Source organism: Mustela erminea, chromosome 11 (assembly GCF_009829155.1).
Source record: "Mustela erminea isolate mMusErm1 chromosome 11, mMusErm1.Pri, whole genome shotgun sequence".
NCBI classification, from domain to species: domain Eukaryota; kingdom Metazoa; phylum Chordata; class Mammalia; order Carnivora; family Mustelidae; genus Mustela; species Mustela erminea.
This window is the reverse complement of record NC_045624.1, coordinates 70,723,136-70,744,807: the sequence shown is the minus strand read 5'-3', so window position 1 is coordinate 70,744,807 and position 21,672 is coordinate 70,723,136. Positions and strand designations below refer to the sequence as shown.

Genomic DNA, 21,672 nt, shown 5'->3' with positions numbered 1-21,672 from the left:
ATATTCACCCAGGTTTGCTGGACAAACTTTGGAAGCGACCATCTCTTTGGGCAGCACATAGGAGCACTTCTGAGAAGGCAAATACTTAGACTTAGTGGATACTGAATGAACTGCCTCATGGGGTGGGAAGTGCTGAACGGTGAGGACCAAACACTATAGAATCCCTCGTGGGCCTTGTCGAACATTCTTCCTTTCCCTCCACTGAGAATCAACCAATTCATCAAGAGTAGGTTCCTGAGCACCTTGGACATGCCAACACTGGAGATACGCCAATTAGCAAAACTGTCCCCGCATTATTGGGTTCACTATCTCGGGCAGCCACTATACCTTAAGAGCCTACTTCCTTGCCTGGGTATGCTGGGGTAGAAGGAAGATTGAAAATGACTCTTCCCGGGTGAGATTCGACTTTTCAAGTGAATTTCTGCCAATGCAGTTACAGAGAATTTTGTTCCTGGCTTTAAACTATTCAAAACACAAATCTGTTCTATTCGTCTGATGTAAGACTAAACAAAAGCATTCATTAATAAAAAGCAGAGAAGACATAATGCCAAAATCTTTGTATATTTTAGAACATAATACATTTATCTTTTTCTAGGCAAATGGCAGACAACTTTTTCTAATTCAAAGAAAGATAATGGAAAGAACTGTTTACAGGAGAACAATCTTCAATAATTCAGAGCTTGATGATCTAATGAAATTATTCTAAAGTGTCAAATGTCAAAATGCTGTATTAAATCTCTTCTTTTGCATTTCCGTACTTAAGTTAACATTTTGAGGAAAAAGGAATTCAACAAATAGTAGCTGTTTTATGGAAGGCTCACCCACTTCTTACTAAGCCCAATCAAGAGGATTAATTTCTTTTTTAATATGGATCGCTTCACAAATCTACATATCATCCTTGTGCAGGGCCATGCTAATCTTTGTATCATTCTGATTATAGTATATGTGCTGCTGAATGAGCATAAATTTTCACAGACTGGCTATGTAAGAGCTCTTTAAATACTTTATATTTTTTATAAAATATGTCACCCTGATTTTTACAAACATCACACGCAATTTTTAAGTATCTACACGTAAGTTAATTAATCTACTCTTCCTATAGGCCAAAAAATTATCTGTGTGTGTCTCTGTGTGTGTATACACAATTTATACAATATTGTATACAATGTATACATATATGTACAATAAACAAAGACCACAAAACAAGAAAACTACTTACATAAAGGTAAATTCACCCACATAGCAGAGTTGCTGCAAAAATGAAACCATTCACAACAGGCAAAATCGGGTTTCAGACATGTTAAGTGTTTAGTTAAAGATTAGTTGTGAGATGGTAATGATGATGATGAACATGACTTATTCTCAGAATTTTAGTTTTTATTTCATTTATTAGAACAATTGTTTTTAAGCATAAGGCTTCTCTTGATGCATACATTTAGCACATTATAAAGCCTTCATTTCTAGGTGAATGAAGGACACTCTCTCTAAGGCTTAGTAGGGACTTCAGGGATGTTAATCACTTTCGATTCCTCCACCTGTGCAGGTTCCCTTAGGACAGCCAATTTCTCCACTTCCTTGTCTTCAACATGTGGCTTTTCTTCCTCCATCATCTCTACCTAATTCCAGATACTTCCTTCAGACTTCACTTAGGGCTCCCAATTCCTCTCTGCTCTCTGCATATGGTGTTTCCTTGTAACAGAAGAAAATCAAAGCCATTTGCCTCATCCCTGGGTCTTCTGTCTCTCATGTTTCACAGCAAAGTATCCTCCTCGTCAAGAAGAGGTATGTATCCCCCACCAACTGTGCCCTCCACCCTCTGCTAAGTCCTCATTTCATCAATTTTTACTCTTTTCTAAAAAGATTTATTTATTTGAGAGGGAGAGAGAGAGAGAGCACACAGAGAAGTTAACGGAGAAGCAGACTCCCCACCAAGCAGAGAGCCCCGTGCGGGACTCAATCCCAGGACCCCGGGATCATGAACTGAGCTGAAGGCAAATGCTTAACTCTCTAAGCCACCCAGGTGCCCCTCAATTTGTACTCTTTATCATAGCTCTCCAATCTCTCCTCTGCATCTATAAACACACTCATATTTGTATAAGGATGCTAAAAATGTTAAACCACTTTTATTTGTATAAGGATGCTAAAAATGTTAAACCACTTTTATTTCAACCTGGTTGTCATTCTACCAACATTCCACCCCTTCAGTTTATTTAATCATAGTCTACATTCTGTGGTACACGTCCTTATTCCTTTGTTATCTGCCCCCCACCCCTCCACCCCCCCCCCCGCCCACAACCCTGCTCTTCCAGTATGTCTCTCAAAGACATACTGGTAACTTCCTACTACTAAATGCAATCTCTTCAACCTCCGGACAGTGCTGAGATACCTGAAGGTAATGCCTCCTTCGCCTCGAAACTCTCCCCTCCCAAGACTTCCCTGAGCCTTCTTGCATTTCTTCCTCTACTTCTTTGGTCTCTGCCCTCTCTGACCTTCTTCCTCCCTCAGTCCTAAATGCAGGTAATCTCAAGGTTCCATTCTCAGTCTTATTTTTCCCCTCAACATATGGGTGCTCTTGCTCAGTCACTGATTTAATCTGGGGTATCCGATTTGACAGAAACCTTAAGGATCTACTACAGAGAGCAACTGTTTTGAGGCATGATTTGAAAACACCTGTGCCTGTGAAAACTGATGGGTGTTAACAAGTCGTTTTAGTTGGCAACACAAGCCTACTCGTGTGCTCAGTTTCCACATGGGGCGTATGTGGGTTGCTCCCTGCAGGCGGACACATTATGTGCAATATGGTATTCCAAATGAGGGACTCAAAAAGATCTAGAATCTCAGGAAACAAACTGAGGGCTGTTGGGGGTGAGTTGGGGAGGGGGGATAGGGTGGCTGGGTTATGGACATCAGAGAGGGTATGGGCTATGGTGAGTGCTATGAATTGTGTAACACAGAAGATTCACAGACCTGTACCCCTGAAGCAAACAATACATTATATGTTAATTAAAAATTTTAAAAAGATCTAGGTCTCCTTTAAGAATGTCACAGGCTTTTTGGACTCCTCTCTGGAGCTTGCAATTTCCTGTACTTCAACTCTAACTCTGCCTTGGCTACTTCTTGAGAGCACATATAAATCAACATGTTCAAAACAGAACTCACTGGTATCCCTCAAACCTGCTCCTTCTCCTGGGAGTCCTATTTCTAACAGGAGGGCCACCATTCTCTCATGTAAGCTAACCACCCCCAATTCATCTTGCTGACACTATGGCCATGCTCACACCCAACTAGCTACCCAGACTGGCCAATTCTTGCACTCAACTCTCATACTTAACCCTTCCTCTCATTTCGAGGAAACTATCCCAATTTAGGCCACCATTTTCTTTCTATCTCCCCCAGAAATGCTCTATCTCCTAACTAGCTTGCTAGTCTCTAGATTCTATTTCAACCTGATTTATTCTATTATTATTCCTACCACTGCTCGGGTCAACTCAACACCTCAGACTCAACTGGCATACATCATACGCTGTTCATCTCCACTTTTGTGATTCTGCTCATTGTCTACCTCTTCTGTGGAGTCTAACTTTCCTGCTGCCACAGGTTAAATAATTCTGCCTTCTGCGGTAGCCTAGAATTGTATATGTGACTGCGAATGGTCCATATTACTTTATTCTTTGTATTACAGTAATTTGCAGGGGTCCCATGTCTTTCTTCTTGCTAGGTCCTGAACTCACTGAAAATAGGAACCATTAATTCACCTTCTGACTCCCCAGTGTACATATTACTTATGGTGCTTACGGTAAGTGCCTTGCACTCAGGAGGTGTTTCGTTAACCTCTGCGAGACGGAAAGTCATGTAAGGCACTATTTTATGACTGTATCCGATGTTACATAGTGCTATTCCCTGTAGGCAATGTTAACTCTGGGAATGAGATCCAAACCGTAGCTGGAAGCCTTAGCATCTTTGGGTCCATCCAAAAAGCATCTTCAAATCAGGCAATCCTGACACCCAAGTTCTAGAATATGCCCCTGTGGAAACTGGAATATGCCAGAACCAACTTCCCAGTCTCTTCAGAATAGAGAGACACCACAAAAGCAAGCTTCATTTCTTGGGATATTACAACATCCCCAATTTTGTGAGTACCTGAATTGCCACTTTAGGAAAAAGGAGGAAACTTCAAGGTTCCATTTCATTTTCCATGCAACAAATAGGAAAGCTTCATCCTTTCATCCAGAGCCCAATAACCTACTAAATGGTAGACTAAAAACCATAATAAAGCTTTCAAATGTGTTTTACCTCTACAAATAGCAAATTTCTGGAAGCATGGAGCTAAACCTTAATTATGTGAAAAACTCAGCATTATTAGTACTATTAAAATGTTTTCTTTATACTTAAGTATAAACACATCAAAGAAAATGGGCAAAATTTTCAAAATTATATAACAATACCATCTTAAAATCAGCTGTAAATTTTATTCGACACTTTTTATTTTGTTTGGAGGTGGGGACAACTTTTATTTATAACAGGAATTCCTTTCTTTCTTCAAACATTGGGAGTGAGCCTTTGTAGAAAGATTATTTCTTTAGTTTCTAAGAAACAAACTGGAATAATTGATGCCTTCAAAATTTCTCTCATAAAAGAGAGATTGTTTGCACAAACAATCTCTCTCTTTTTTTTTACTATCTGATACTAAAACTATAGGAACACAGAATTTTAAAGCCAAAGGTCATCAAGTCTTAGTCCTCCTTTTTGAAAATGAGGAAATGGTGGGGGTGGGGGCAGTGGGGAGGCAAGGTCAAGGCGACCTGCCTAGGATCCCTCTGTGAACTATCCGCCCACTGTATCATTCTGCCACTAAATGCAGCAAAAGTACCTGGCGAAGTTAATTTCAGGAGGGAAAGCATACTATTCTTATACCTTAAAAACTATCAAGTATTCTTCAAGGAAGCTTTAAAAATATTTGAAAAAACAAAGATGCATGCTTTGGCATTCTAACATTAACTATCAAAACCCTCAGATGAATTCTAGCCTATTAAAAACGTAACTTTCAAAATGCAATATCCAAATACATCTTTCTGGGTTAGCAAAGTCCTCTCATTTTCAAAATCATGGAAAGGTGCATTCCGACTTCAAAGAATTCTCTCAATTTATCGTCCTCTCCTCCTAAAGTCATGGCCAAACCCGTTTATTACACAAGCAGCTAGCTATCACACAGCTTTTTAACTGTCGGACCATGCTGGTTTATGTATAAAGCTGCAGTTCCCACTGTTCCGGAATTTGTAACACAGAACTGTTTCTTCCGTATAAAAATAGGCACTGCTTTTTTGCTTGTTCTCATTCCTTTAGGTGGTGAAGGACGCTCATGGTGGTGTCCTCACAAGTCTATGGATAGGGGTGTCTCAAATGCGGCACTATTCACATTTGAGGCCAGACCACGCTGTTGTGGGGAACTGCCGTGGGCATTTAGGGTGTTTAGATGCATACTTGGCCTCTACCCACTAGATACCAGTAGTATCCCACCAACTGTCAACCAAAGAGTATCTGCAGACATTGCCAAATGTCCTCTGGGGGCAAAATGTCCCTCGGTTGAGAAACTACTGCTATTCAGGGATAGCGTTCACTTCTGCATATGTTCTGATACTATTTTTAAAACCTACCATTTCCATGTAACCCCATGTTAGGATGGCCAGTAGTAATTAACCTTCTCAAGTTTTTTTTTTTTTCCCTTAACTATCCCATTATTGTGACTGCCTTTGTGCATATTATTTTGATGTATTTCTAAAGAAATAGAATATCTCACACAATCCACTAAACAATAAGCATTTATTAAGCACCTGCAGCATGCTAACCACCAAAGGAAGTCGGAAGCTCTATCCACAAAGATCTGTCATTACAGATGAAGGGAAGATGACATGCAGACATGACACAAGCACGGGCCTCACAGCACAAGACATAATACAGAGTTAAACCAGGGGGAGCAAACTTAATGACCAGTGGAAGCACTCACATTTCCAGAAATGCTCTTAACGGAGCTGATGAGATCAGAGCCTAACCTTTGAAGACCAGTACATATCAAACAGGTAAACCTCTTGGGCTTGGTGAGTATCAGACCACGTCAAGCAGAAGGGAACCTAATCCTCTAGATCAAGTCTAGATGAGTATAAAAACAGGTGAAGCCTCAAGCTATCGATGTCATCTACTACATTCATAAACTTCAGAATCACTCAATTCATCTTACGAGTTCTTCTCTGCCAGTTATTTAACTTAATCCCCTCATACGGGTTAATAACATTTTATAAATGGAGGCATTGGAAGGAAGGAAAGGCATTGGAAGGAAAACCATAAAACCTGATAGACCAGCCACTGTGGTAAACATAAAGACAATACAGCAGGCAATGAACCCAGAAGCTGGAGGGGGGCTCTAATCAGAGGTGTCAATTGTCTGGAACGATCTTAGGATTTCTTGACTTGAGGATGAGTGTATGAGTGTATCCTCCTGTAAAGAAGTGTATATGTCCTTAGTCCTTTTTCAAAAATCTCAGATTCCCGGGGCGCCTGGGTGGTTCAGTGGGTTAAAGCCTGCTGCTTTCGGCCTAGGTCATGATCCCAGGGTCCTGGGATCGAGCCCCCCATCAGGCTCTAGCCTGCTTCCTCCTCTCTCTTCTTGCCTACTTATAATCTCTATCTGTCAAATAAATAAATAAAATCTTTTTAAAAAAAATCTCAGATTCCCTAGCAGGGATAAAATAAAACCAATGAAAATTCACTAAACAGACAAATGCACTGACCTTTAACTTTCTGCCCTTCATCCTGGATTCTATCTAGTCCCAAACTACACCCTTAAGGAAATCCCAATTTTTCCAGTTGTCCTTAGTTCCATCCATCTCAGCCGTCTCACATTGCTTCCAATTAAACAATTTAGGAAGAAGGTTATTCCTACTCTGGGTTTTCCTCTTCTCACCCATGGATGGTAAGAGAAAGTACTAACGTCACAGTGCAGATTGTGTGAATGTTAACCTTATTAATGCTAGATAGTATTGGGCCTCTGTGCTTTCCCCAATTCATACCAGACTTTTGCCATCTTCTGCCTCCTACAAATTGATGTTAGCCAGTGCCTTTCTGTAATGCAGGGCCTTCTGAACCTCAGCACCATCAACATTCTGTGTTGTCTTTGCAGTAGGGAGCTGTCCTGTGCCTTGTAGGATATTTAACAGCATCATGACCTTCACCTATTAGATGCCAGGAGCAACACCCTTCCCCAGCTATGACAAAGAAAATGCATCCAGACTGCCGAATATCCCTCCGAGAGGTAAAACCACTCCCAGAAGAAGACCACTACTGTAATGTGATCTTGGGAGAGAACTACCGGTCAAGCAGTGCTTGTACAGATAATCCCAGTTCAAAGACGGAACAAATGAGTACAAGTAGCTCCGAAAGTCTATAGCTTCTCCAACTCTAAACATATGGCCCCTTCTCTCAATTCAAGGGTGCTTAAAACTCCAATGGAAGAGAGCTTATCACATAACCAGTGCCCCCAAAGCAGGCACACACGGAGTGGCAGGGCTAAACCTGGGAGGGGTTGCCTGCCCCTCTAGCATCATTGCCATGTTGCTCCTTCTCTGGGCTCCAGTCTTCCAGGATCAGAAGAGACACTGCTCATTTGGGTGTGTTGACAAAGGCCATTGGCCAGTGAGTTAATGATACCTAAGGTGTCTCCTAGCCAGCATGAAGCCACGCAGCATTTCCGCTCCAAGGTTTAAAATAAAAAATCCATTTTCTGTAATGATGTTCTAATTTTTCAATCTGAAGAGCAGGACTTTCCTGCAATTTTAAACCTCTTTAGGAACACACAAATGGCTTTGAAACGCTTAGTCAAACATCAAAGTGATATAAGAATTATCCTAAAGCTGCATTTTCATGACATTTGCTTCTTAAAGACTCAGATGTTCTCTAGAACAACAAAGAATCAAATGTCAACCAATTTTCTTCACCATGTAAAAACAGGGTGAAAATCCAGTCCTTCCTAGACTGGGGCTTGCTTCCCCCACATGGTGCCTCAGACGTTCTGAAATATGAACGAAGAACCAGTGTCTGCAAGCTGGTGTGGGGGCACCACACCAAAAACCTCACACAGATCCAGAGCTGTGAAGACCACCACAGGCCCCTGGATGTGGAGGTTATGAGGAAGCCCTGGGTATGAAGACACACAGGAAGTAGTGCGGACAAACACTTAGAGGCAACTCCCTGGTGCAAGACAGACCACAAGCACTCCTTATAGGGTTCTGCAGTCCAGAAGCCCTGTCCCAAGACGACCAACGTGTAAAGATTCTCAAGAAGGGCCTGTGCATTTACAGTAACATCCTTCTTTCTTGAGCTAGCTTTAGTGGGTCTCTAATATCTCTATTCCTAACACCAAGCCTACTGGCTAGATAATGAACTACTTACTGCCTGGTTCTCATCTGGTCACAAAATGTCATTTACAAATCTATCTTCTTGGGGTGCCTGGGTGGCTCAGTAGATTAAGCATCTCTTCGGCTCAGGTCATGATCCCAGGGTCCTGGGATGGAGCCCTGCGTCAGGCTCCCTGCTCAGTGGGGAGTCTGCTTCTCCCTCTGCCCCTCCCCTTGTTCATGTTCCTTGCTGTCTCTCTCTCAGTCAAATAAATAAAACCTTTAAATAAATAAAAAATAAAATAAAATAAACAAATAAAAATCTATCTTCCTGTGAGAGAGGGGGAAATAAAATTCTGGGGCTGGATGGAGGTCATGGGTCCACAATAATGTGGATGTATTTAATGTCACTGAATTGTACACCTGGAAATGGTTAAAATGTTAACTTTTATGTAATGCATATTTTACTAAAAAGAAAAAAAATTTTAAAAACCTACCTTCTTGAAAAAGGTATGATCACAATATCCTATCCCTAGAAGCTTCTTATCCTTGACATCAAGTAAAACTAGGTAGCTGGAGATTTTCCCCTTACAAAATATATATAAAATATATCTTCCAGGGGCGCCTGGGTGGCTCAGTCAGTTGAGCATCAGACTCTGAATTTCAGCTCAGGTCATGATCTCAGGGTACTGGGAGAGAGCCCTGCACTGAGCCCTGCACTCAGCACTGGGTCTTCTTGAGCTTCCCTCCTTCTGCCCCTGCTTGCCCACATGTGTTTCCTCGCTCTCTCTCAAATAAATAAACCTTTAAAATATGTATGTGTGTGTATATATGTGTATGTATGTATGTGTGTGTGTGTGTGTGTATATATATATATATATATATATATATATATATATATATATATATGTATCTTCCAAACTCCCACCAAATTTAGCAACGTATTTTGAGAATATATCTAGCACTGTTAAAAATATATCCCTTGTAAAAAATAACAACTGTAAACTCTTCTTTTAAAACAAATTTTTACCTATTTATTATTTGAGAGAGAGTGAGTGGGCGTGGGCATGTGAGAGAGCATGAGCAGGGGGAGCAGCAGGCAGAGGGAGAGGGAGAAGCAGGCGCCCCACTGAGCAAGGAGCCCCACGCGGGGCTTGATCCCAGGACTCCAGGATCATGACAACAGCTGCAGGCAGATGCTTAACCAGCTGAGCCATCCAGGTGCCCCTACAATTGTAGACTCATTAGTGACTGTTTTTTAGTGATTCTCCACCACCACTATTCCTTTATCTTTATCACTACTTACTACTTGATTAGTGTCTTTATTAAGGGCAAAATGGATATGCACACATTCCCACAGGAAGAGTGGCATGGATGTGAAGGAAAAATGAGGAATCCAACATCCTAAACTGATTACCACTTGTATGTATGTTTAAAAGGAGTCAGTTCACATTTTAACATCATATGACAAGAGTTTCTCTGTAACTCCATAACAGGCACAAGATACCACATATAATAATGCCACAGGAATTTTACAACATGTAGAACAGACCAAAAACTCTTATTTGCATGTCAAGTAGAACAACATTTTTATCCATATTTTCCTACTCTAAGACCAAAAGCTGATGAATGCAAGATGAATTTACTTTATGTTTCCCCACCAAAAACATAACATGAAAAGAACAAACAAATGTAGGTTTTGGGTAAGACGTCGACAATTTAAGATAAACCACACTGAAGTTGTAGCTCTTACCAATTCTGGATCCAAACTCATTTTAATTTTTAATTACTTTCTTGTACATTTAGGTGTTTTTTACTTTCCTTCTACTTTTTTCTTTAACATCATTTCTGTCTGTCTAGTCTAGGGAGAGATACTCTCTCAGAATCTGCCATCCTAAATTTGAATTTCTCGTGACATTTCAAAACTTTAAGAAATAATTTATTTAATTCAATCTCTTCTAAATTTTTTGGTCATTCTCTATTTTATTTACCTCTATACATCCAGAATTTTCTTACACATTTGTCTTCCAGGCTATTCTCTACCTAAACTCTCTGCTTGCTCTTCACTACTCCCATCTCAGCCTTTCCCTCCATCTCCATCTCTAGACTTAAAAGAGTCTTAGGGGCATCCGGGTGGCTCAGTCAGACAAGCATCCGGCTCTCGTATCTAGGCTCAGGTCATGATCTCAGTGCGGTGAGACAGAGCACCACGACGAGTTCCAAGCTCAGTGTGGAATTAGCTTAAGATTCTCTCTCCCTCAGCCCCTCCCCTCCCTCTCTAGAAAACAAGAATGAAATTTTCTATCTAACCAAAACATAATGCAATAGGTTTTGTTTCTTCAACAGACAAGACGTAAGGCCTCTCCTCTTTCATGGAGAGCCAAGTCACATAACCAAGTTAACATTTTATCAACTGTAATTCTCTAAATAGTAGGAATAGGCACACAGACCGTAACTGTAGTTGGGAAGGATTATAATAGAGAGTAAATCTTAAAGTATTCTCTCAATGATCGATGAAGTATTAAATTACAAGTTTTAGTGTTCAGTGTATTTGTCATACTCTTACTCTTTGAAAATAGGTCTTAACTGTCGCAACTTTCAATTAACTAGGTTTTCCTATTAATTGGAGCACGCAATTCCTAATTAGGCAACTAAACAAAAAGACTTTCCTGTAAATGTAAAAAATTACAAAAATTAGAAATCTCATCTGGTGGGTGCCTGGGTGGCTCCGTCTTAAGTGTCTGCCTTCAGCCTGGTCCTGACCCAGGCTCCTGGGATCGAGCCCAACACTGGGCTTTAGCCCAACACTCTCCCTCTGCTTCTCCCTCACCCCCCTATTTGTGCTCTCCCTCTCTCAAATAAATAAAATCTAAAAAAAAGAAATCTCATATAGTAGTTTTCTTCTTTAGTGATAAGTACCCAATATGCAGAATGCTTACTAAATCAGCAGATGAGAAAATGCAAAAGCAATCGAAATGTCAGTTTCTGTACCATGGGAAGCACCAGAGGCTAGAGTCTAAGCAAATGCTACCAACCCTCAGATTCCCACAGCAGCATCTCTGAGAACACCCAAGAAAAGAAGCGGTTTCATTAGTTTTTGCCCGTACTGGTCATAATTCTCATACTCTTTGTAATGATTCGTGATGCTTCTGAATGCTCTATTCCCTAATGCTGAGCTGCCCAAAGAATCTGGTAGAGATGCTTGTAGACCTGTCTGAAACAAATGACCCCCACACCAAGTACCTTCTAGAAAGTAAATGCTCTTTAAAATGATTTACTGCTGACTTGACAGGTGTTCTGTCTGGCAAAACCTGGGTTTTTAAATTCTGCTTATTTTCTCCCATTATCTGTTTTTTATTTTAATCAACTATGGAGTGAAATTCCATGTTCAGTTTTGCAATGGTCTGACTCTCTCTGAAAATGTTAGGCTTTGGAATGAAGCTCTTCATATAATTTGTCAAGTATTTTGAGGTTGGGTGGTTAGATGAAACAACCAGAGAGCATAATTCATTTTCAGCTGGTAGGAGAGTCAAATAAACAAAAATATGTTTCTGAATGAAAGACATTCAAAGGAATACATATTCCAGCATATTTTCAGTATGATTATGTAACAAGACACCACTTCAAAGCTAACTTTTCATTTGGATTACATGTGCAAAAAGGTCAGGGCTATGTTTTCTGTAGGAATTTTTACTTTTGCTTACTTGGAAGCAGTTAAGTTCTTGCTATTTAGGGGCCTCTGTAAAGATAAAAACACATAAAGAAGCATTTAATAATAAAAGTCTGTGTTAAATACAGCATTGTTTTTGCTGTAAGTACCTCTTCACTGTAAACTACTGTTTTAAAATTGTCTTCAATAATAAAAATTTATTTCTAGGGAAAGTTTATGTCTGGATAATGTATAAAGTAACTTTAAAACTGCTTCATAAATTTTTAAACAATTTGGCAGTTGACATGGGTAAACTCTGAACTGTGTCCTATAGTTAATGTTATAACAGCCCAGGAAAACAGGTAAAAAAATTTCAAGTTTTCTAAAATTTTCAAGGCTTTCTGAAAGGCTTCGGCCTCCAGATGTCTCAGAACTAATAGCTTTTTAGTCTAGTAATTTTGGCTAATTCTAAATATAAAGCTAATTAGTAAATACAATTTGATCTCACAGAGGGGGCTGTGCTGGACTATTCAGAGAGCAATGAGGGGGACAATGGAACGGATCACAGTTTCCCTGCCTGCTCCACACCCTGGGTCCCTAAGCCTTGCCTACAATCAATGTAGCGAAGACACTACAAAATGTAGTTGGAACTTCATTTCCTCCCTCCTCTGCCCCAGTCATCGGACTGCACAGAAACAATACGGAGACCAAGAGAATTCTATATATTGTTATATAGCCTTACATTGAGAGGTAAGGATGTATTTATTTATTATACTCCAGAGCCAAAGCTACTTCTGATCTTAAGAACAAAAAGCAGGTAATCCGGCACAAAATACAATGGCTCATCCCTAGTCCCGTTAATTAATGTGCAACAGAAAGGAAAGAATGATTTCTGATCTCAAATGTCTGATGATGAGGAAACCAAAGGTTCCCTGAAACACTTAGTCTGGACCAAGGTCATATGGTATTATTAGCCCTAGCACAGCAACAGAGAGAAACCAGGAAGTGCTGAGTCATCAGGAGCACAAGTGACAAGCTCGTCAGCACTTCTGGTGCCAGGTTCAGAGGTGAGTGTACTTCCTTTGACCTGCCACACTCTTCCTTTTCTCAGGGGAGGCAAGGCCATGGAAAGCAGACTGACTGCTCCCATGTTGAGCAGCAGGAACCCTAACAAGTAACTCTTATTTAACAGTCCCAATTCCATAAGCATCTGTCTCTATGTTGGACTATTATTAAAACCAATTATTAGAAAAATCAAAATATAGGTGGCATTTAATATGTCAAAATAAATGATTATACCCTCAGCTCTTGGTAATGGAAGCCAGTTTCCTCCTTAAATAATCAGTGTTCCCTTGCCAGCATCCAGTTTATTTGTATCCAGTTCCCAAATTAAGTCATATCCAAATGATCCCAGCAGGACTAGAGCATCTGGAGGACTAGAGAGAAAACCCTAAGATGTGGGAAATAACACCTGGAGCCAAGGTGACCTTGAACAGGCCATTTCAATTCTCTGTGTCAGTTTCATTATCTATAAAATGGGAGTAACAATCCCTACCAGCTGTGAGGATAACTCAATTAGTAGCACTTAAGCAACCACCAGGCAAAAAAGGAATGAGACTTTCATTATTGAAAAAACGGAACAAGAGGCACCTGGGTGGCTCAACTGGTTAAGCGGTTAAGCATCTGCTTTGGGCTCAGGTATGATCCCGGGGTCCTGGGATCAAGCCCCATGTCAGAATCCCTGCTCAGCGGGAAGCCTGCTTTTCCCTCTCCCTCTGCCTGCCACTCTGCCTACTTGTGTTCTATCTCTGTCAAATAAATGAATAAAAAATCTTAAAAAAAAAAAGTTAAATAAAAATAAAAAATAAAAAACGGAATAAAACCAAATCTTGGTCTCAGGCTCCAAGCAATTCATTAGATGAGTACAATAATTTCACTGGATTGAATGTTTACATTGTCACCCAAATTAGAGTCCACACAAGAAGTAAATATGGAAACACTAACAGTAGAACACGGACAGTATTCAGTAGTACTGGGCTATATAAAAGTGCATTTTTAAAAAGGTGATTTTATATGAGAAATACCACAATAATACTTTACTAAAGAAAAAGAAAATTTGAAGTGACATAAAAAATTAGCACTCAGCATTTTTTAAAAAAGATTTTATTTATTTATTTGACAGAGAGAGAGGGAACCCAAGCACAGGGAGTGGGAGTGGGAGAGGGAGAAGCAGGCCTCCCACACAGCAGGGAGCCCAACATGGGGGCTCCATCCCAGGACCCTGGCATCATGACCTGAGCCGAAGGCAGACGCTTAACAACTGAACCACCCAGGCGCCCCAGCACTCAGCATTTCTCTGCAGAATCTCTACAGGTCTCCAAAAACATATTCAAATTAAATCAACTTTTCCTCAATCACTGGTAATTAACTTTTAAAATCTTGTTTAACGTTGTAATTTTGGTAACTGAACAAAACAAACACAGCAGGCATCACTTTTTGCACTATTTTATTGCACTGAGGTAATTTTTTTTCAGTTATATTATGGAACAAAACAGCATTGTGAGCTAGCCAGGGATTCAACTACATGTACCAAGTTGAATCTACTCGGTATCTTGGATCGCCAAATCCCAGATATAGCAGTGGCCTTTGGACAATTATCTTTGCAGCCCTTCTGCAGTCTCTGTCCACTTAGATGACCCAGACATGACTGAAAAAAGATTTACATTCTCCCAACTATGTGTGAAAACAAAACAGGAAGATTGTCTCTTGGCCTTAACTCTCAAAAGGAAGAACAGACCACGGTGACTTCATTGAATCTTGAGATTAAATGTGGAAATGATTTTAGCACCCAGAGATGACACAAGATGGAAAAGAATTCAAGATGACAACATAACTCTACCAACCAGCTAACATTTGCTGAACAATTAATTTCCATATCTGCTGTGCTCACATCTTAACTAGTACCTGAAACAAGGTCTGCCTAGGGCTGCTTCTCCATAGGAAAGCTGGATGGACTTAATGGAGTCTTGCTGGACTTAATAATTTCTGTCCAAGAGAATGAGAGCTGCACATTATACCAGAAATTCAAGAGGACTCTGTTGAGTTTGGCCACATACTGCATGAACAAAACCCACTCTCCCTCCAAACATTCCAAGTAGCCAAACACCAAACACCAAGAATGGTGATACCAAGAAGGAGAGGCAGAGGCAGTGAGGTAACTAAGTATTTGCCAAGTGTCAAACATGTAACAGGAACCTAAATTCAGAAACATCATTTAGTATGTGTCCTAATTTTACAAATGAAGAAACTAAAGCTCAGACAGGTGAGAAGGACAATGTCGCCAAGTCACATGGTCAGGTGGGAGAATGAGAATGTGAGCACACATCTGACCTTGACTCTTGAGTTATCAATAATATCCAAGACTCAATTAATAATAACGTGACTGTAGTTCCAAGACTCCAGGTGCACCCTCATGCTTTTTATTTAAAATTTCACAGTCAAACTTTTTAGGATGCCACCATAGGACCTTCCCAAGAACACCATATATTACACTGCTTAACTGTGGTTCATGACACGGTTTACCCTACTAAGCCCCTGCTCAATCATTTCCAATAACATGAAAAAAGTGGATGCCAACCCACAATGAGCAGAATGTATTTTCAACTGTCATACTGACTGGGTGATGAGACTTTCTTCCATCCCAGAAAGATATACATGTGAGATAATTAATAACCATCTAGCACTAGGACTGCAGGCTTCTGACAGAATGCGCAACTTTTGACTCAATTCCCAACCTTGGTCTGTGCACACATGGTCAAAAACTTTTTCAGCCACTCAACGGTGGCCAAGAAAGCATGTCCAATTCACAGTCATTTATGCTTGGGGTTTTCTTTTTATATAAAAATGGGAGAATTTTTTGAGAACCTCCAAGTCCTTCAAATCACATTAGGGTAGAATTCTACCTCTGCCACAGTCAGTTTATTGGAAATGCTAAGGAAAAGCCTGTGAAAGGGGGACAGAGGTGAAAATCAAGGTTGTAGAAAATTTGGGAGAGAGAGAGAAAGAGAATAAATCATATAGAACACTGTTAGGCTTAAAAAAAAAAAAAAGGCAAAAAAACCCAACAAAACAAAACAAAACAAAAAAACAAAAACAACTGCACCAAAGCGGTCTCCATTTGAGCCGTTGGTTTTGTTCCCTGACTGCTCCCCCACATATCTAAGTGCAGTGAGTACATTCCCAACTCCTACTGCCAAGTTAAAATGAAAACGTTCTCAGTCTAGAAATGATTGAGGTGGTTTTCTTTAATCAAATTAGAGCAGCCAAATGTTCCTTTCAAAGGTAACTGTCTACTCTGCAGCTGTATGCAAACTACCACATCAAATGTGAGGGAAAAAATAGCGATAGAATTGTGTCCTTACAGTACAGCGCTGGTCGCAGAGACGGAGAAACAAAAGCATCAGTACAGCTAAGAATTACATTCACAGTGAGCTTCCAGAAATATGCTGACTTCACAAACTGCGAACAATGTCCTGAAACTTCAGTACATAATTAGCTATTTTGGGGAAGGGAGGAGCATGGGGGGAAATTCCCCCTAAAAAACAGCTAAGCGGCAAGAGATACCTTGAGTCATTTACCCTAGCGACCAAAGCCTCAATGAGAAACATTAAAAGACTGGCTGAGACTTCATGCACAAAAAAAATCTCATAGACCTTGCTTTTTCACTTCCTGTCTCCATCAGAAACACACCACAGTGAGTAATCTTGAGTATCCAACAAGCTTCAATTAAGCTTGTAATGATTCATTTACATGCAGAATTTATTCTTTTAAGTCATCAGACATGGGAAATTCCTGCAAAGAATTAATTCATAGTGGGCTTATTTTTTTCAGTTGGTTTCTCTGAAGAAAAATCAATTGGCTAACATTCCCACTGTGATGTCAAATTAGTTTACTGCATGTTACGGGTTTGCACCAGCTGTTGGGATGCTACATGAAAACCTAGAAATGATAGTATGAAAACCAAGAACGACCACGATTGTAGATCACCAGGTGCAACGGGCAACTGGAAGACAGTGACAATGTTCTTTCTACATACACAGCTCTTTTCCAGAATGTCAGCAAAATTAAGGCATGCCACAAAAATCAGGGGAAAATCCATCTCACATGATTTCCATATGTCTCCAGAGCATATGTTCTATGTTTTTTGCTCCTGGTGAAATGTATGGGCTATTCCTTGAGTCACACTACTACTGATCTATCCGAATGTGAAGACTGCTACATAAATAAAACTTCTTATAGGTTATAAGCAATTTTCAGGCCACCACCTTTGGCGACACCCTGCTGCTCCCGCTCAGGAAAGCAAAATGAACTGCAAGAAATAATGACATTTTAGTTATTTAATGTTTTATTTTAAGAAATAGATTGGATGGGACTTCCACTTCAAAATGGCAGCTGCAAGGGCACCTGGGTGGGTCAATCTTCTAAGTGTCCAACTCTTGATTCTGGCTCAGGTCATGATCTCAGGGTTAGGGGATGAAGGCCTGCCTAGGGCTCCATGCTGGGCATTGGAGCCTGATTAAGATTCACTCTCTCCCTCTGTCCCTCCCCACTCCCTCTCTAAAAACAACAACAACAAAAATGGCAGACCCATTGCAAATACTTGCCTCCAGTCTTTCTCAATATACTGCTAAAGAAAAAGAAAAACCCATTACGTAAAGAAAGATGCCATCAAAAAATTGAGAGTTTAGTAGATTTTCTGGATGACTGAAAATAAACAGAAGCAAGCTGATTGAAGAAACTGACAGAGAAAGTCACCAATAAGACACTGGTCCCTAGATTGGTGAATATGTAATTCAGGAACCATATTAAGAAAATACCTTTTAATTACAGGCTATTTTTTTTTATTTTTTCATTTCAAAATCATTTTAAAATCATTTTTGTGCATTTTAACATATACATATTATATATTGTATATAACATATATATTATTTATATATTATATATGCATTGTGTAACTTTTGTAAGTCAGTGAGTATCAGGGGCTCGAATATTTCTACTGAAGGGAAGGCCAGTGCCCTAGAACAAGCTATAAGGGCACTGTGGAGGAAGCAGGAGCAGGACTGAGCCTGCAGATGTGATGGACAAAGAGAGAGAGAGATGCAGCCCAAGCAGGGGAGTCAATTGAAGGAAGGTCTGTAACAGGTAACTGCACTGGTCAGCATCCCCACTGTCATCCCAATACCAAGGACACTGGGATAAAACTGTTCTTATTATGGTATTTGGAGGTTCTTCCTCATCCTGACAGCCAGTTTTCCTATTCATTCAAAAATAAAGCCATTCACTCACCCCTACTCTAAGTGAGTGTGATTGAAGATACTCCATCCCTGCTCCAAGTGGGCCTCCCAGATTTTCTACTCAGAAATGAGATCTTAGGGCACCAGGGTGGCTCAGTCGATTAGGCATCTGCCTTCAGCTCAGGTCATGATCACAGAGTCCTGGAATCAGACTAATCCTCACATCAGGCTCCCTGCTCAGCTGGGAGTCTGCTTCTACTTCTCCCTCTGCTCCTCCCCCTGCTTGTGCTCTCTCTCTCTCAAATAAATGAATTTTAAAAAAGAAAAAGAAAAAGAAATGAGATTTAGCAGGGAGGAAAAGTCTTATTTAACAGCCATATCAGCTACCCAGTTTTTATAAAAAAGAACAAAAAAAACACTAACAGATACACAAGGCAGTAAGAGAGCAAGAGAGTTAAGACTTACCTGCCACAAACATCAAAACTAGAAAAAGATATAAAACAACTGTTTTCAAACACCAGATTCTAGGTAGTACAGAACAGTGATCCCTGAGAGCAGGGAAATGCCCTCGCGGCTTTCTGTACGGATGCCATTTCCAGACCACAGGCACAAAGTGAGGAGGAGGAACCAAAGTGAGGATTATAGTATCACTGAGTTGAGTAGGAAGATATCAAGAAGCTAAGATGACAAGGAGGTTAAGGTGACTAAAATTTATAAGACAAAGTACTGAACAAAAAGCCACCCAGAAGAAGAGCTTCAGAAATCTACACGGCGGGGCGAGGGTTGTCTACTGAGTCCTTTCCTGTATATCAACCTGCATAAACAGCACAAGACCAGGCAAAAACTACTTCTGAGGAAAGAACGATGACTAGGAAGTTGTAAACTGAATGATTCCTAGAGCTCACAAAGGGCAAGAAATCTTCAGTTTGTTCCCATCAGCCAGAGAAGAAAAGAATACAAAAGGCTAATGCCTTGGTAGTCAGCCTACACTAGCCCTAAAGTAAAGCCTACACTAGATCCCCTCCCCATAAAAGGAACAAAAACAAAAACTATAAATAAGGGTTGAAGGATCAAACTGAACCACAAGTAACTTTACTGTCCACCAGAACAAAGTCCAAAACCCTTTAAAAGAAGAGAACAAAACCCAGCAGTCAACAATGTAACATTCATGTTTGGCATCCAATAAAAAGTATTAAACATGCAGACATACAGGAAAATGTAGCCCATAACCAAGAGAAAATTCAATCAACAGAAATGGACACAGAAAAGACCGAGATTATGGAATACCAAAGGAATCAAAGCAACCCTTCTAAATACTATAAATATGCTGGAAGACCTAAAGGAAAATGTGAACACAATGAGGGAGGAAAAGAAAGATGCTTAAAAAGAATCAAATGTAAAATGTACCAAGATCAACTACACAGACCAAAAGAAGTCTTAATAAATTGAAAAAGGATTAAAATCATACAGAGTTGTTCTCTGATCACAACAGAATTTTAGACAGAAAGGAATTTGAAAAATCCTGTATGTGTTTGGAAATTAAAGAACACAAATCTAAGTAACCCATGGGTCAAAGAAAAATCACCAAAATAAAGTTGAAATATTTTGAACTGAATGAAAATGGAACCAAAATATACCAAAATTTATGGGAGGAAAATAAAGCAACATAAATGGTTACATTAGAAAAGAAGAAAATACTAAATGAATGAACTAAAAGTTTCTATTTTAGGATGTAAAAGAGCAAATTAAACCCAAAGTAAATAGGAAAAGGAAATAAAAATAAAAGTAAATATAAACTGTACAAAAGACAAATGATAAAGGAAATTAATGAAACCAAAAACTGATTTATCATCAATAAAACTGCCAAAACTCTACCTGCATGGTTAAGAAAAAAAAGGGGGGGAGGGACATACAAATTACCAATATCAAGAATGAAAAGATTCTGCAGACATTAAAGATAAAAGAGGATAAAGAATTTATACCAATAAAATAAAAAACCCATGAAATACACACATACCTTGAAAAATACAAATTACAAAAAGTAATTCTACCTACATGGCCTGATGTTCATTAAGGAAATAGAAATTGTAGTTAAAACCTTCCCAAAATGAAATACTAAGCCCAGATAACTTCCCAGTAAATTCTATTAAAGGTATAAGAAGGAATTAATATTAATGCTACAGAAAATCTGTCAGAGAAGCTGTAAACACTTACCAACCCATTTTATAAGGCCAGTATTACCACAAAACCAAAATCTAAGACATCATGAAAAAAAGAAAATTACAGAATATCCTTCATAAACACAGATGTAAAAATTCTTAGCAAAATTTCAAAAGGCAAAATTGCAAAAAAAAAATTTTAAAAACAAGAACAAAGTTGGAAAACTAATACTACCTAATTTCAAGACCTACTGTGAAACTACAGTAAATAAAACATTATGGCAGTGGCAAAAAGATACACAAATCAATGGAACAGAATGGAGTCCAGAAATAGACCCAAATGTATATGGTCAACTGATTTTTTACAAAGTTGCCAATGTAATCCAAATTGAAGAAAGCACAGACTTTTCAACAAATGGTCCTAGGACAGCTGGGTTCTATACAAGGAGAAAAATGAACTCTTACCTCAAGCCACACACAAAGATTTAACTTGAATGTATCACAGACTTAACATAAAAGCAAAAAACTGTTAAAATTCCAGAAGTAAAGTGTATGTGCTTTTGGGGTATGCAAAGATTTCTTAGATGGCATATAAAAGGACAAACCATCAGAGAAAAAAATGGTAAGTCAGACTTTTGAAAAAATTAAAATCTTCTGTTTGAGAGACATCATTAAAAAAAAGAAAAAGAAAAAGGCAAGCTATACGCCTGAGAAATGAAAGATATTTATATATTCTGGAAAAGACTTTTCCAGAATATATAAATATCTTTTACAATACAGTAAGATAACCCAGTTTTAAATAATGGTCGAATATTTGAATAGATTATTTCCCAAAGGAAGTTAAGAGACCTGCCAATAAGCAAATGGAATGATGTTCAACAACATCAGTCATTAGGTAAATGCAAATTAAAACCACAATGTAGTATCAGTTCACACCCAATACAGAATGGTTAAAATTAAAAAGACTGACAACATAAAGTGTTGAACAGAATGCAAATCAAATGAAATCTTCACACATTACTGGTGAAAATACAGACTGGTACAACCAGTTTGGAAAAGTTTGGCCATTTCTTTAAAAATTAAACACATTTGCCATACAAGCCAGAAGACCACATCTAGGTATTCATGCAAACGAAATGAATGCATATATCATATCAACATAAAGACCTGTATATGAATGTTTA

At 39.2% G+C, this 21,672-nt stretch overlaps 1 protein-coding gene and 1 non-coding gene across 2 annotated transcripts in view; both read right to left on the bottom strand.

Moving 5' to 3' along the window:
- Window positions 1–21,672, bottom strand: part of CDK6 (cyclin dependent kinase 6) — a 232,642-nt gene that overhangs the window by 195,328 nt on the left and 15,642 nt on the right. The gene's annotated exons all lie outside the window — the stretch shown is intronic.
- LOC116569744 lies at window positions 862–963 on the bottom strand. The gene has a single exon (XR_004277173.1). It is a non-coding gene; the product is annotated as a U6 spliceosomal RNA (small nuclear RNA).